Genomic DNA, 15,899 nt, shown 5'->3' with positions numbered 1-15,899 from the left:
TTGGACCAGCGTGAGACCCTACACCTCGAAAAACCAAAATAAATAAATAATAAAATTAAAAAAATAAAAGCTGGGCACGTGGCACATGCCTTTAATACTAGCACTTGGAAGGTGGAGTTCCAGACTAGCCTGGGCTACAGACTGAGACTTTCACTCAAGAAGCAAAACAAACAAACAAACCAAAAAGATGAAAATTATTCAGTTACAAAAATGTTCATATAAGCAGGTATGGTGGTGCATGCCTTTAAGTCTCAGCACCCAGCAGACAGAGGTAGGATTATTGCCATGAGTTCGAGAACACCCTAAGACTTCATAGTGAATTCCAGGTCAGCCTGGGCTAAAGTGAGACCCTACCTCGAAAAAAACAAAAAAAGCTCCAAAAAAAAAAAAAAAAAGATTACATATCATTTGATTCTATTTACATGAAATATCCAGACAAAAAAAGTCTAGAGAAACAGAAGATTAGTGGCTGGGAGAAATGGGGAGTGACTGCTAATGGATACAGGGTTTCCTTTGGTGGTGAAGAAAGTGTTCTGAAAATGATTCCAATGATGGGTGCATGCTGTGAATATACTAAAAGCTACTCAACTGCATACATTAAATGGATAGATGGATTATGTAGCTTGTGAATCATATCCAAATTATTTCAGTAAAAGGTGGAAGACTTATATGGTCTGAAAAGAAACCAGAGTATCTGAATTGTTTTAGAAAGTAAAGCCTCTGGGGCTGGAGCTGGAGCTCAGCTGGTAGAGTGCTTGCTTAGCATGCATGATGCCTTGAGCTCCATCCACTGCACTGAATATACTGGGCATGGTGGCATACGTCTATAATTCCAGCACCTGGCAGGCAGGAGGACCAGATCATCCTTGGCTACATCATGAATTTGAGGTCAACCAAGGACATGAGACCCTGGCTGGGATCATGGAGCTGGGGAGACAGCTCAGTAGTTAAATGTAGTTGCTTTGCAAGCCTGCTAAGTTGAGTTTGTTCCCCAAAACTCAATTAAAACAGGATGCACCTTTAATCCCAGCAACCAGGAGGCAGAGATATAGGAGGATCATCATGAGTTTAAGGCCACCCTGAGACTACATAGCTCAAGTCAGCCTGAGCTAGAATGAGACCCTACCTCGAAAAACAAAAACAAAACAAAACAAACAAACAAACAAAAAACATAGGATGCAAAGTGGCATAATGTAATCCCAATGTGTCTACAGCAAGGGGAGGCAGAGCCAGGAGAATCCTGAAGCTCAATAGCCAGCTAGACAGGCCTTTCCTTTTTCCAGTGGGAAAAAGACAAGTGATGTTGGCGCACGCCTTTAATCCCAGCATTTGGGAGGCAGAGGTAGGAGGATCACCATCAGTTCGAGAGCACCCTGAGCTACACAGTGAATTCCAGGTCAGCTTGGGCTAGAATGAGACCCTACCCCCACCCCCCCCCCCCACAAAAGAACAACAAATAAATAAAAATAGCTGGGTGTTGTGGTACATGCCTTTAATCCCATCACTTAGTAGACAGAAGTAGGAGGATTGCTGTGAGTTCAAGGCCACCCTGAGACAACATAGTGAATTCCAGGTCAACCTAGGCTAGAGTAAAACCCTACCTTGAAAAACCAAAAACAGAAAACAAAAACAACAGCAACAATCAGGAGCTGGGGAGATGGCTCAGTGGTTAAAGGTACTTGCTTGCAAAACTTGCTGGCCCAGTTTTGATTCCCCAGTACTCATATAAAGCCAAATCCACAAAGTGACACATGCATCTGGAGTTAATTTACAGTGTCAAGAGGCCCTGGTTCAATCATATTTTTATGCTCTCTCTCTTCTTGCAAACCAATAAAAAATATTTTGCTGAGCATGGTCTCAGTACTTGGGAGGCAGAAGTAGGAGGATCTGCTGTGAGTTTGAGGCCACCGTAAGAGTAAATAGTGAATTCCAGCCTGGGCTAGAGTGAGACCCTACCTTGAAAAAAATATATTTTAGGGCTGGAGAGATGGATAAGCAGTTAAGACACTTGCCTGCAAAACCTAACAAGCTAGGTTCAATTCCCCGAGTAAGCCAAATGCACAAAGTGGCTCATGCATTTGGAGTGTGTAGAACAAACAAACAAACAAACAAACAAACAAAAAACCCAAAATTAAAAATAAGTAAATAAGGGCTGAAGAGATAGCTTAGCAGTTAAGGTGCTCGGCTGTGAAACCTAAGGACCCAGATTTGATTTCCCAGGACCCTGTGACTACACAGTGAATTCCAGGTCAGCCTGCACTAGAGTGAGACCCTATCTCAAAAAAACCAAAATAAATAAATAAATAAATAAATAAATTAATTAATTTAAAAAGAAAAATGCTAACCATGAGGCTGGGAAGATTTCTCAGTGGTTAAAGGTGCTTGCTTGCAAAGCCTACTAGCACTGGTTTAATTCCCAAGCCACTGGCATAAAGCCAGATAGGCATTTGTTTGCAGTAGCAAGAGACCCTATCACTCATACACATGTATATACAAATAAATATATGAACGAAACAAAACAAAAAAAACCCTGCTAACTATAAGTTAAATGGCTTGTACAAGTGAAGAAACATGTTTACACACACAAAAGTTAATTCCAAATACAGGACAGACCTCAGTATGACAGAAGAGGAGAATAATAAATTTTCTAGAGAAAATGATATCCTTATGACTTTATAGCACACAATGCTTTTATATAAAGAGAAAGAAAATGACAAGTTGGGGTTGGGGAGCTGGTCCAAGGGAAAATAAAGTGCTCAGTACTCAAGCCTGTGTACCCAAGTCCAATCCCCAGACTCCATGTAAAAAGCCTAAAACAGGGTTGGAGAGTTGTCTTAGCTGTTAAGGCACTTGCCTGCAAAGCCAAAAGACCTCAGTTCGATTCCCCAGAGCCCATGAAAGCTAGATGCAAAAGGGGGCACATGCATTTGGAGTTTGTTTGCAGTGGACTTGGTGCCTGCCCTTCTCTCTCTCTCTTTCTCACAAATAAATAAAAATAAAACTATACATATAAAAAAGCCTAAAACACTGAAAGCTGTGGCAGGCTTCAGTAATCCCAACACAACAATGTTGAGATGGATGGAAGGCTGAGACAGAAGAATTTCCTGGAAACTTACATGAGCAGAGCAAAGAACAGCAGGATGAGATCCAGAGAGAGAAACCCTGCCTCAAATGAGGAGGGGAGGCCAGCTCTGACCTCTACATGTCTGCTGTGGAACACGTGCTCTTACACTTATACACACAAGCACATAAAAGAAGCAAGCAAGCCAGGTGTGGTGGCTGTAATCCCAGCATTTAGGAGGCAGAGGTAGGAGGATTACTATGGGGGGGGAGGGTTGTTTGTTTTGTCAAGGTAGGGTCTCACTCTGCCCAGGCTGACCTGGAATTTACTATGTAGTCTCAGGGTGGTCTCAAACTCATGGCAATCCTCCTACCTCTGCTTCCCAAGTGCTGGGATTAAAGGTGTGCCACCACTCCCAGCTCCATAGATAATTTTTTTTAAATCTAAGGAAAGAGCTGGAGAGATGGTTTAGCAGCTAAGGCACTTGCCTGCAAAGCCAAAGGACCTCAGTTCAATTCCCCAGAACCCATGTAAGATAGATGTACAAGGGTGTGTATGCATCTGGAGTTTGTTTGCAGTGACTGGAGGTCCTGGTGCACCCAGTCTCTCTCTATCTCTTTGTCTTTCTCTCAAATGAATAAACACAAATTTTAAAAATATAGCCAGGCATGGTGGTGCACACTTTAATCCCAGTACTCAGGAGGAAGAGGTAGGAGGATCACCATGAGTTCGAGGCCACCCTGAGACTATATAGTGAATTCAAGGTTAGCCTGAGCTAGAGTGAGACCCCACCTCAAAAGATCAGAAAGAAAAAAAATCTATGGGCTAGAGAGATTGTTTAGTGGTTAAGGCCTTTACCTGTAAAGCCTAATGGCCCTGGTTTGATTACCCAGTACTCACGTAAAGTCAGATGCATGCACAAAGTGGCACATGAATCTGGAGTTAGTTTGCAGCAGCTGGAGGCCCTGTTGCGCCCATTCACTCTGTCTTTCTTTGTTTGCAAATAAATAAATAATTATTTTTTTAAACCTAGCATCTAGGTTGGAGAGATGGCTTAGCAGTTAAGGTACATGCCTGTGAAGCCTAAGGACCCATGTTCAATTCTCTAGGTCCCACGTAAACCAGATGCACATGGTGGTACATGCATCTGGAGTTCATTTCCAATGTCTGGAGGCCCTGGCATGCCCATTCTCTCTCTCTCTCTCTCTCTCTGTTCCCCCCCCATCTTTAATAAATAAATAAAATCTTAAAACAAAACAAACAAAAAGCTCTAGCATCTTCAATGGGAGAAAGAGAAATCTCCAGTGAAGACACTCAACAGTCAACACTGCAAGCCTTATATTTGGCCAACTAGGCCAAATGAGCCAACAGGTGCAATAGCGGCACGTCTGTTATGGGGGAAACCAACTGCCCTCTAATTGGACTGGAGGCCCACTCCATGGGAGGGAATACATCCCTGATACAGAAAACTTAAAAACAGGGGTAGTAATGAGCCCTAGGGGTGTAATGTCTGCTGCTGTCTGGCTAAATGTATATACTATGCTTAACAAACGGCCCAGTAAGCACTTCTGTTAATGTTCATACCCTTATATTAATGCTACTCTCACTTTTGGTAGAAAATCTTCTCTTTTCAGAAGGCAGTGACCCTGGGACGACTCAGAAGGTATCATGGTGATAGAAAAAAGTGATTGGAGTACTGAGTAATATCTTGATCACAACTTCCAAGGCTCAGGGTCTAATGCAGAAGAGGTGGTGGAAAGAATGTTAGAGCCAAAGGAAGGGCAGGACTCCTTACAACATGCTCCCTCCAGACACAAAATGGCCTGGATATCCATGACCTCATAGTGCCTGACACTACCTACACAAGACCGTCATAAGTGGAGGAAAAGATCATGACATCAAAATTAAAAGAGAGACTGATTGAGATGGGGAGGGGGTATGATGGAGAATGGAGTTTCAAAAGGGAAAGTGGGGGGGAGGAGGGTATTACCACAGAGTATTTTTTATAATAATGGAAGTTGTTAATAAAAATTTGGAAGAAAAAAAATTAAAAAAGGATACATACAAAAATAAAACAACAACAACTAGCATCTAGGACAGTTGGGAATTAATCCCTAACCATCATTTTCCTAGTAGGGTCTGTATCAGAGGTGGAAATGACAAGCAAATCAATTTCTGGTGTTGAAAGTCAAGGGAGTATCTACTTTTGCAGTCAGCTAAGAATTAGAAAGTGTGTGGGCCGGAGAGATGGCTTAGCGGTTAAGGCACCTTCCTTCGAAGGCTAAAGACCCAGGTTTGATTCTCCAGTACCTACATAAGCCAGATGAACATGGTGGCGCATGTGTTTGGAGTTCATTTGCAGTGGCTAGAGGTCCTGGCGCCCATTCTCTTCTCTCTTTCTCGCCCTCTGTCTATAATAATAATAATAATATATATATATTATTATATATTATATATTATTATATTAATATATATTATATATATTATATATATTATATATATATATATTATTTTTTTTTTTTTAAAGAATTATAAGGTAGGAGCAGGGGAAATGGCAAAGTGGTTAAAGGCGCTTGCCAGTCTGGGTTGGATTCCCCAGCATCCACTTAAAGCCAGATGTAGAAAGTGGCATGTGTGTCTGGAATTTGTTTGCAGAAGGTGACAGAGAAGCTTCAGGGAATATGGGACAATTGTGCTCTCTTGTGGAAGCACATCGCTCTCCCATTCCTATTCTAGTGCCTCTCCTTATATATGCTGTACACAGGTTCCACATCTATGAATTCAACTGTGAATCAAACACATTTGAAGCCAGGCATGGTGGCAAATGCCTTTAAACCCCAGCACTTAGGAGGCAGAGGTAGGAGAATTGCTATGAGTTTGAGGTCACCCTGAGACTACATAATGAGTTCCAGGTTAGCCTGGGCTACAGTACGACCCTACCTGAAAAAAAAAAATTGTGGGGGAGCCTAAAGAGATGGTTCAGCAGTTAAGGCACTTCCTGCAAAGCTTGAGGACCCGGGTTCGAGTCCCCACTTTGTTTACAGCAGCTGGAGGCCCTGGTGCATCTCTAGATGCATGTGCCACCTTGTATATCTGGCTTTCATAGGTCCTGGGGAGTTGAACCTGGCTCCTTTGGCTTTGCAGGCAAGTACCTTAACTGCTAAGCCCTCTCTTCAGCCTTACCTTGAAAAAAAAATAGCTGGGTATGGTGGCACATGACTTTAATCCCAGCACTTGAGAGGCACAGGTAGTAGGAAGACCACCGTGTGTTCAAGGCCACACTGAGACTACATAGTGAATTCCAGGTCATCCTGGCCTAGAGCAAGACCTTATCTTGAAAAATCAAAAACCAAAAAAAAAAAAAAAAAGAGACATAAATAAATATTTAAGAGGTTAGGGGGATACTTCTGTGGTTAAGGGCACTTATTTGCAAAGCCTGCCAACCTAGGTTAAATTCTTCAGCATCAATGTAAAGCCATTCACAAGCCAGACTTGTTTGCAGTGAAGAGATCCTGTCTCAAAGAAGGTAGAGCAAAGACTTCTCCCGACCTCCTGGAAAGTGGGGATAATGACTCCTTCCTGGCCCAGTATAGTGGCACACACCTTTAATCCCAGCACTCAGGAGGTAGAGTTAGGAGGATTGTGCTGAGTTCAAGGCCACCCTGAGGCTAGACTACATAGGGAATTCAGGTCAGCCTGGACTACAGTGAGACCCTACCTTGAAAAACTAAAAACTAAAAACAAAAAAAAAACAACCCTCCTTTCTGTACAGAATAGTCTAAGGCTTCATCACATGTCTCTTTGAGGGTTCCAAAAGAGTGTGGGGCCCAACATCTGGGAGCCCCTAAGGCTGCTCAGCACATGGAGCAGAAGGCCCTTGTGCCCTGAGTGCTTTGCAGTCAGCAGTCTTGAGCTCAAGCGTGCATCATGAGATAAGAGTGACAGTCCCCTACTCACAGCGCTGGTGAAGAATTCATGCAATAACGCATAAAGGGGATGGCGCCGGGCCTAGCATGTAGCAATCACTCAAAGAAAAAATAGCAATTCTGCTGGCCCAAGTGGCACAGTCTGTAATCCCAGCACTTGGGACTTGAGAGGCTGAGGCAGGAGAACCACAAGTTCAAGGTCATCTTGGACAACATAGTGAAACTTTGTCCTTGTTTTAAAATTTTAAGCAGGTCATCGTAGCACATGCTTTTTTAATCCCAGCACTTGGGAGGCAGATGTAGGAGGATCACTGTGACTTCAAGGTCATTTTAAGACTACATAATGAATTCCAGATCAACCTGGGCTAGAGTAAGACCCTATCTCAAAAAATAGCTGGGTGTGGTGGTGTATGCCTTTAATCTGAGCACTTGGGAGGCAGAGTTAGAAGGATTGTCATGAGTTCAAGGCCACCTGAGACTACATAGTGACTTCTAGGTCAGCCCAGGTTAGAGTGAAACCCTACCTCAAAAAAACAAAATAGGATTGGAGCGGTGGCCTAGTGGTTAAGGCGTTTGCCTGCAAAGCCAAAGGACCTCAGTTCAATTCCCCAGGACCCACGTAAGCCAGATGCACAAGGGGGCGCATGCATCTGGAGTTCACCTGCGGTGGCTGGAGGCCCTAGTGCACCCATTCTCCCCCACTCTCTTTCTCTCTAATAAATAAATAAATAAATAAATAAATAAATAAATAAATAAAATATATTTAAAAAAAGAAAAACCAAAATAAATAATTCTTTTTAAAAAAAGGAGTAAGTGTGTAGTTCAGAGGTAGAGCACTTGCCTCACATGTGTGAAATACTTCCATCATCACTTTCTCCTGCCCTGTCTGCTCTGGCCCCCACAAACAGCAGGGTCCAGACTACAAGGCCCATGTTACCTGTCCTATTGGACACTCTTGAGGGAAGGTATGAAAAGCAGGGTACCTGGGTCCTGGCATGGCATTACCTGCAGACCCTTAAGAGCCTGGCACTTGCCTGGCTGGGAAGCTGGAGGCTGGGGAAGCTGCATGGGTATACCTGCCTTGCTGGAAGCCAGCAAGTCTAACCTCTTCCAAGCAGGCATCTGAGTGAGGACTCTGGAACTAGAACTAGCTTTCTTGTCTCCTCAGTGCCCTCTGATTCCCTACTCTGATGATTAATCTTCTCTATCAGATGGCAAGAGATCCCTGGCCCAGTTCCCTTCACTCCCTTGCTCAGTGCACTTTCAACTGGGACCGCCTAAATTCAACCAAGCAGCTCCTAGCTCTTCTAGTACATGAGTCCATGCCAGTGTTAAGGGAAGCCAGTGAGCTCCTGCTCTCAACGCCCACAGGCCCTACCCTGGTGCCAGTTTAATCATCCTGCTTTCTTGGCAGGCAGCAGCTCAGTGAGGGTAGGAACCAGGCATCCTTGTTGAACAGTGCTTCCCTGCGCCTATGCACCCATCCACCACCCACTGAGCGCCGTAGGTCCAAACCTGAGCAAGACAGGGTGCTGCCCACAGATGCCCACATCTGACGCTGGGAGACAGACATTTACTGAAGCAGCACTGGGAGAGACCTAAAGTTACTGGAAACAGGGCTCTGAAGGAAAGGGTCTTCAATGTGCTCTGAGCTGGGCAGGCTTCCTCAGAAGTGACATTTCAGCCACGACTCCAAAGATGGGCTCATGTGGGGGTGGGGTAAGGGAAAAGATGTGCAAAGGCCGAGAGGAGAGGATGCAGGGGACACTGGCAGAGATGGCCTAGGTCCAGGGCGGCTGGTCAAATGAACAAAAGTGGCACTGAATACCCAGCACAAGGCTGGAGTCAGGGAGGTTTCAACAAATGCCTGTGGCAGGAGGCACAACAGACTGGCAGGCTGTAAGCCCCATGAGGCTGAGCATGGGTCCAGGACCCTGCAGCTAAAAACTTGACAGACAAGGCAAGAGCATCCAGGGGATCTGCCTGTCCTGCAGGGCTGAGCCCCAGCCCCACTCAGAGGAAGCACCACCACATTGGCTGCTCAGCTCACCTCAAACCACCAAAATGCAAACTGGGAGCCTGGCGTGGTGGCGCACACCTTTAATCCCAGCACTTTGGAGGCAAAGGTAGGAGGATCGCCATGAGTTTGAGCCCACCCTGAGACTACATAGTGAATTCCAGGTTAGCCTGGGCTAGAGAGAGACCCTATCTCAAAGAACCAAAAAAAAAAAACAAAAAAAAAAAAAACAGGCAAACTGGATAGATGGTGCCCCCTGCTAACCTCCTTCTGGTGGTATAGACCCTGCAGGATGAGGCCTGGGTGAGCTGGAGAAGGAAGGAGCCAACATTATCTGGCACCAATGTCAGAGGATTTGGAATACCCTACTACTTGTACCCCATCCAGCCGCAGGCCTGTCACCAGTCAGAGGCAGTCACCTCTACCCATTCCACTCTATGGGGCCTTGGGGATCCTCATTCTCATGAAAGATTCTCACCATCTGGAATTTGAGCAACTGACAGCTAGACTCTGCTTTTGTTTGTTTTGAAGCAGGGTCTCACTTTAGCTCAGGCTGACCTAGAACTCATTCTGTAGCCCAGGCTGGTCTCAAACTCACAGCGACACACCTATCTCAGCCTCTCAAATGCTTCTGAGATTATAAGTGTAAACCACCATATCTGGCTAAGGACTAAATTTTTTGGGAGAGGGTTTCAAGGAAGGTTCTCACTCTAGCCCATTTCACTATGTAGTCTCAGGGTGGCCTCAACTCACGGTGATCCTCCTACCTCTACTTCCTCCTGGGTGCTCGGATTAAAGGCGTGTGCCACCACACCCAGCAGGACTCTGATTTTGACAGTCCACCATAGAGGGAGAATCCTGTGCCTGTCAGTCTTTCTCCTTGCTGATTCTCTAAAGCTAGACACACCATGAGCTTAGGCCATGGCAGGGGTTGGGGGAAGGCAGGAGAGAAGAGGGAGAAAGGCAACCAAAGCAGCCTGTGTAAGCGGCCCCGCCACAGGCCCACTTCCATGACAGGTGCTTCCAGATGGGGACTGAGCTCCTTGCAAAATTTACTCTTGATTTTACCAGCCAAACATCACAGACCAGCACTGGTAGGGAATGAATCATTTGCCTAACAATTTGTCTATGACTCTCCCCCCCAGACACCAGCTTTAGAGGACAGACTGGCAGCTTGCACCCACGCCCACATCCCCCGTGCCTACTTGTGCCTGGCATTTAGCAGAACAAAGGTTTGCTGCTGCCAGGAATTACCTCATGATGGCAGTCTGAGGTAGAAACTGCTAGCCCATTTGTTGAAGAAAACACCGAGACTCACAACTAACTCAAAGATGGGCATAGACAGCAAAACTGACTGGGGTGGGGAGGCAAACCGAAGCTGCTAACCAATCATGCGCTTTTCCATCCACCCACCCAAGCAGCCAAAGAAAGGGAGCACCAAAGAAAGTCCGCAGGAAAGAGTAAGGGACCCCACCAGCATCCTGATACCCAGGAGACAGAGTGGGGAGCCAGAAGCTTTTAGCCTTGGAGCAGTGCCCACCCTGTGAAATATTAACCCATGAGCAGGGGAAACCCAAACAAATGCCCTATTTACAGAAGCTGGACACCTTCCAGGAAGGAGTGGATCCCGGCTAGAGATTGAGGGTAGGAGTCTGCTGTGATAGGAATCAGGGCAAATGACAGGGGACTCCTGGGGCAGAGGTCCAGGTGAGGATTATAGGTCAGAGATAACCCAGCCTGAAGAGGTTACAGAGACTAAAACTTTGGGGAGGGTTATGCTAGGAAGATGCAGAAATGTACTGAGGGAGGAATGCATGTCCTCACTAGCTAGGAAGCTGCTGATGCATCTTCACTGGATAAGGAAACAATCAACAAATACCAAGGGGGAGCCTCTGCTGGGGACACAGGTAGGCGAGGAAGTTCTGTCTGGTTCTTTCTATGCAGTCACACTTCTACATGGCCACAGTACTGCCGGCCAATATGTCCAAGTCCCTGCTCAGTACTTGACGTGCATTCGTTTCCTTCCTTATCTCAGCCCCACAGAAAGCAGGGGCTCCATCTGCACCTTCCAGGTGCAGCAGCTGAAGCTGATGGCAACTAGTTGGCCACAGTGTGTGCAGATGTGTTCTCCACCCATCAGCTCAAGATTCAGGCTTGCTGACTTTCCAGATAATTTTCATTGGTGCCACTGAGGATCCCTTAGGAAGGATGGATACTCAAGTCTAGCTTTCCTTCTGTGCAGAAGTTGTGACTGTATCTTTAGAACTCAGTGCATCCTTGGGTTCTGAGTGAAGATGATCTGCTGTTGTGGTTGTGATTCCATGTATATATGCCATTTTTTTTCTTGACCAGGGCTGGAAAGTTACTGAAAGTAGAGACCCAGTATAATCTGCAATACAATAGAGTGTGTGTGATGGCTAGCTGTGGTGAAGGGACCTGAGTTCCATGGCCAGTATTTTCTACCTTCAGCACTGACCAAGGCCCTCATCTGTCATGTGTTATGAATGGCACCTGCCTCATGGGGTTGCTGAGGAGAAGCCCTGAAATATGGCAGGAAGGTGGTAAGCAAGCATTATAATGGGGAGTCATGTTCTTGAGTGCACACCTAGAGAGGCCTTTCTCACTGCTGAAGCTGGAAAATCAGCTCAGGTAAGTAAGCCAGGCTTGGTGCTGACGCCACAGGGAGTCACAAACAGCAGGCACTGAAGCTATGCAACAACCCTGTGGCACAAGCAATAATAAGAACCATCTTCAAGCTGGGTGTGGTGGCGCATGCCTTTAATCCCAGCACTCGGGAGGCAGAGGTAGGAGGATTGCCATAAGTTCGAGGCCACCCTGAGACTCCATAGTAAATTCCAGGTCAGCCTGGGCTAGAGTGAGACCCTACCTCGAAAAACCAAAAAAAAAAAAAAAAAACCATCTTCACTTTTGTGGGGCTTCAGAGGACAACTCCTTCCATAGCTAACAGAGTTAATGGAGTAAGAGGACATTATTCTCAGTGTACAGATGGGAAAACTGGAGCCCAAAGGGGATATGGGATTTGCCAAAGTATACACAGCAAGTCATCAGCAGAGCTGTGGCTTGAATACATCTGGGGTTCTAGTCACAACAACCTGCTCTACTATACAGACTCCCTGTTTCTACATACTCTGACTTTGATTTGATTTGATTTTTATCAGTGCTTGAGATAGAACCCAGCTTCATGCATTCTAGGTAAGCATTCCACCGAGCCACAACCTCTACCTTTTGTCCTTGCATTTTTCAAATTTGCTGGCCCTGCTTAGCCTGTGACCCACTCCTAATAATACAGTCAGGCTCAAAGCATGAGGAGGGAGATCCAGGGACATCCTTCTCTAAGGTAGACTGCAGAATCTCATCCTCTACTAGACACCTCCAGGATCCACAGCCTCCACCTACAGTCCTGTCCACACACTCAAGTGTCACAGCTAGTCCCAACAAACATTGCCCTCTACAACCTATCTCCAAGTAGCATTTGTTTCCATACCATCATTTTGCTTAAATAACCTACCAGAATGGAACCACACATGGCGATACACACAGTTATCCCAGAGCCTGGGAGAGTGAAACAAGAGGATTTTGAAGCCAGGCATGGTGGCACATGCCTCTAATTCCAGCACTCAGGAGGCAGAGGTAGGAGGATCACCAAGAGTTTCAGGCCACCCTGAGACTACATAGTGAATTCCAGGCTAGCCTGAGCTAGAGTGAGACCCTGTACCTGGGGAAAAAAAGAGTATTTTGAGTTTGAGGCTAGCCTGGGCTACAAAGCAAGCCCTTATCTTGAAAATCCTAAATAAATAAATAGTCCTGCTATCAAAAGAGCCAGGACCAAAGCTGAACACATACTTATAACCCCAGCACTCAGAAGATGGCAGCAAGATCAGGAATTCACTGCAAGCTTCAGCAACATGAGATTTTGCCTCAAAAAAGCACTAAACAACAAAACAAAAAGTCAGACGGAGCATGGTGATGCACACAGAGGTAAGAGGATCATTGTGAGTTTCAGGCCAGCCTGGGACTACAGAGTGAATTCCAGGTGAGCCTGGGCTACAGCAAGATCTTACCTTGAAAACAAACAAACAAAAAATTCAGAACTCTGGAGGCAAAAGTAGTAGGATTGTCATGAGTTCAAGGCCACCCTGAGACTATATAGTGAATTGTAGGTTAGCCTGAGCTAGAGTGAGACCCTACCTCCGAAAACAAACAAACAAAAAATTAAAAAAGAAAGAAAGAACCACCAGCCTGGCATGGTGGTACCAGCTGGTGCTAAGACACATTGGAAGACAGTGGAAGACAGCTCATCATGTCACTATCAATACCACTGCTATGCACTACGTGTGACATGCCCAAACACTGCCATCCATGCCTGTCATGTCACTCAGCAGCCCTGAGTCTGAGAGATGAAAAAACTACAGCAGAGGAAGGTCTCTTGCTCCCATTCTCACAAGTTGTGACATGACATAATTAGCCACAGTGTCGTCTCTTTAAAGATTTCTTTCACCAGTGGTCACTAGAAAAATAGGGAAAGGGCACTTAGAACACAAGACTATAGCACAACAGCTATTTGTCATCTAAGACAAATCTGCATTTTCTCCAACCTTCAGGCACTTCAACAAATCAAACAGCCCCTAACATGCTCCCTACCATTTAGTCCCAACTCTTCTGATTTCTTTGCCTTCTTCTCTCTGACTCAGTCCTGTTTTCTTGCTCTAGCCTTAAAAATCCTTAGCACAGGGAGCTGGAGAGATGTTTTAGCAGTTAAGGCATGTGTATGCAAAGGCTAATAACCTGGGTTCCATGCCCCAACATTCACATGAAGCCAGATGCAATGAGCTTGAGTTCCCCCAGAACACTGCTGATAAATGCTCAGGGAAAGGGACGACAGGGTGTAGGGAAATGCAACAGGGTTGGAAAGGAGTGGGTGGGCTTACAATTTGAAGTTCCTTGCAGAGGCTAGAGGCCCTGGTACAACCACTCATTCCCAACTGCTCTCTGCCTCTCATCTGTCTCCCCCTGCTTTCAAATTAATAACTATAATTATTTTTTTAGCCAGGTGTTGTAGTGTATGTCTTTAACCCCAGCACTCAGGAGGCAGAGGTAGGAGGATCACCAAGAGTTCGAGGCCACCCTGAGACTACATAGTGGGTTCCAGGTCAGCTTGAGCTGGAGTGAGACCCTACCTCGAAAAAAAAAATTAATCCCTAGCACACCACCATACTTTTGCACCTGCTGTTAAACGCTATGCCACCAGACAGTCACATAGCTTGCTCCTTCACTCATCTCTACTCAAGATTATCACTGCATCAGAGACCTTCGCTGACCATCTTCTACAAAAGGTAATCCTGGTCTCTTTCCCACCATGGTCCTTCCTGCTGTTTTTCTCCGTGGCACCTTATCTATCATCACCTGACAAGTTATTTATTATTTGCTGAATGAAGCAAAGTCAAGAGGCCCCTCCTCACTGTTGACAACCACCTCTTGTTCTAGGCATAGCCTGCTGTGACAGCGTTCAAAACTGTCTCCCATGGTCACTCTTAACAGTCTTAATCCTGCTGGAAATATCCCAGAGCACGATTTCCTCAGGCCGTCAGGCATCTCCCTCCCCCTTAGAAACCAAATTCTCTCACAAGGCACAAACAAACGTGGGAAATCTTGACCTCCGGTCAAAGAACGGTAAAATCAAGTTCCACCCACAGAGCTCTAACCAGTCAGTTTCATTTTCTACTCACCTAGGGACGCCTTGGACTTCAGATTGCAAGCCCACCCGCTCCTTCCCAACCCTGTTGCATTTCCCTACACCCTGTCGTCCCTTTCCCTGAGCCTTTATCAGCAGTGTTCTGGGGGAACTCAAGCTCATCCAACAGGTAGGAGGGGCAGACGCTGGCCTTCCCAACCTACGTTACACTGATCTCCCCCATCTTGGAGGAGCGTCCCACAGAGCGTCATTCTCCTTCTGGAGGGTGGGTGGGTGGGGGGCGGGCTCGATTTTCATGACCCAAGTCTTAGACCTGGCGACCAGGGAGGCGCAATCAGCCCTTCCACCACTGGCCAAGGTAGAGAGCACTGTAAGGGACGGCAACAGCAGTGCTTTAGGCCCTGAAGACAGGCAGGAGGAGGAGGACGCAGGTACATCCCTGGCCCGGGGTCCAGGACCTACCCTGGGATGGGGCTGCTCCCTGCGTTGGGAAGGTGACGGGATGCTTCGCTGGCGAGGAGGAGCGGAGGATGGGGCCCGGGAGAGTCAGGAGCCAGAGCGCCGCAGGAGGTTGGCGAAAGCCTGTCGCTCTAGAACCCCGGGTCCAGGAGAGACGGGGGTCGGCGGGGCGGGGCTTGAGTGGCGCTAGGCAGGAGCCCCCCCCCCCCACGCCACCCCCGGGGGCGGAGGAAGGGTCACGAAGGGGACTCGCGGCCGTTACCTTGCCCTCAGGGCTGCCGGGCAGGGCCGAGGGCCGCCGGGTGCTGGCTGCAGGCCCGGCCCCTCCCCCCCGCCCCGCGAGTCCCGCTCCTACAGCTCCGAGCCTGTAGCCGCCGGTGCGCTGTCAACAAAGCGTCACTTCCGGGCAGCCCCTTAGCAACAGCGCTGGGGTTCCCCCGACGCGTCCCGCGGCGAACGCGGGCGGCCGTGGCGCAAGGTTCCGGGGCCGTGCGGGCGAGGGACTCTTGGTTCCCCCCCGACACACACACACCCCAGCCCCCGCTCGCCACCCCGGGGAGGCGGCGGCGAGCTCGCACCTCCACGGGGACGACAGGGCGCCCTCCCGGGTCTCTCCAGGCTGCTCAGCCCCCCACCTGGAGCTGAGGCGCCGGTGAAGGGCAGGACGGACTCCGCCTCCGGGAGTCAGCGCTGACTCAGCGCCAACCCCTCCACTCGCGGCCA

The 15,899-nt window shown here is 47.3% G+C and overlaps 1 protein-coding gene across 4 annotated transcripts in view; it reads right to left on the bottom strand.

The window, feature by feature from the left end:
• Zer1 (zyg-11 related cell cycle regulator) overlaps positions 1–15,508 on the bottom strand; it is a 37,686-nt gene extending 22,178 nt beyond the window's left edge. The window contains exons 1-2 of one of the 4 annotated variants that reach the window (XM_045130598.1): positions 15,439–15,483; positions 15,180–15,307 (exon numbers count right to left, since the gene is read on the bottom strand). The gene's annotated coding sequence lies outside the window, so the exon portion shown is untranslated. The other 3 variants (XM_045130600.1, XM_045130601.1, XM_045130596.1) reach the window with 3 other exon arrangements.
• Positions 15,509–15,899: the final 391 nt, after the last annotated feature.

This window comes from Jaculus jaculus, chromosome 1 (assembly GCF_020740685.1).
Source record: "Jaculus jaculus isolate mJacJac1 chromosome 1, mJacJac1.mat.Y.cur, whole genome shotgun sequence".
NCBI lineage: Eukaryota > Metazoa > Chordata > Mammalia > Rodentia > Dipodidae > Jaculus > Jaculus jaculus.
The sequence above is the reverse complement of the archived record's forward strand: the minus strand, read 5'-3'. Positions and strand labels throughout refer to the sequence as shown.